Genomic DNA, 1,195 nt, shown 5'->3' with positions numbered 1-1,195 from the left:
GAATCAAGTTCGGACTACTTGTGGAAAGACCATTTTGTCGACTGGCAACTGGTAGAAGCAAAGTTTTGCCAAGGCAATTTTCACTAGACCAGTTTATTAAACGGGGAATTTGTTGATGCCTCACAAAAACTCTTTCTTGTTCAAAAAATGGAAATTAAAAGTGGAGAAAAATAGTATATATTATTTCATAGTTTTGGACTAGGACAGAAATCTTATCGCAATACAGTGACATGCAGGCTTGAAGTCGTGGAGATCCACAAACGATTGCTTGTCAACAAGCAGTTTCTGGTGGGTAAATCTGACTCACTGCACTCTTCTTTCACAATACTGGTGATGGCCCAGCGGCTGCAACAAAGCTCGGCATCACCGCTCTTGCGTGACTCTGTGAAGACCTTGTGTCGCAACATGCTGGGGTACACGCAGATTCAGAACTGTTTGCACGAGAGCGGTGTGACTCTGCTTGGTTACCCTCGCAGGGCCTCTCTGAACCACGAGGAAAGGTCCTGTTTGTCAGCTGGCTCTGGAAGCTCCTGCGACAGAGTTGTAGAATACTACCGTTTCGCCCACGACGGACAGATTTTCCATAGCAGGAGCAACTCCAGAGCCAGGAGGTCGGATTCCTCTGTGGCAGAGACGAAGGACTCTCATTATGTAGCAATAATGAGAGTGCTATGCCTGGGGGGAGAGGTTGTTCTTCTGTGTAGGAAGATTGTGCTAAACCGCACTGGGACTTTTCCAGGCCATATTCAGCCCTGTTTTGTTTCTCAGGTTGGGTTGCAGGCACTCCACCCACAGCAGCTGAAGGCCCCTTGCCTTTTTATTCGCTTGATCTCCTGCAGCCAGCTATGTTTGCAACCTTCCTAATTTAATTGAGTGGGATTAGCCATGCTGCTGTGAGTGGCCGGCCTGCACAGCTGGTTCTTGCCCATAACTGCAACTTGACTGTTAAAGGGGTGGTGCAACAATTTTAAGATTAAAAGAATTTCCATCTCATCATTTTTACGTTTATCGTGTCCACGAGGATAGAGAAAACATTTCCTTCCTTTGAAATGTCGTAATTCCGCTGCATAATCGCAAAGCAAAGGTCGAGCTTTTTACCCCACCTGCAACCGCGAGTGGCAGCTGAAGGAACTACGGCAAAAAGATTACGTGACCTCACTCGGCTCTAAGCTACAGCATAACGCCTGCTAATGTC

At 46.9% G+C, this 1,195-nt stretch overlaps 1 pseudogene; it reads left to right on the top strand.

The window, feature by feature from the left end:
• Positions 1 to 333: 333 nt before the first annotated feature.
• On the top strand, positions 334 to 883 carry LOC120848087 (annotated as a pseudogene).
• The last annotated feature ends 312 nt before the right edge of the window (positions 884 to 1,195 follow it).

The sequence above is a fragment of the Ixodes scapularis genome, unplaced genomic scaffold (genome assembly GCF_016920785.2).
Source record: "Ixodes scapularis isolate PalLabHiFi unplaced genomic scaffold, ASM1692078v2 PGA_scaffold13__105_contigs__length_92229423, whole genome shotgun sequence".
Lineage (NCBI taxonomy): Eukaryota > Metazoa > Arthropoda > Arachnida > Ixodida > Ixodidae > Ixodes > Ixodes scapularis.
This window is presented reverse-complemented; position numbering and strand designations above follow the sequence as displayed.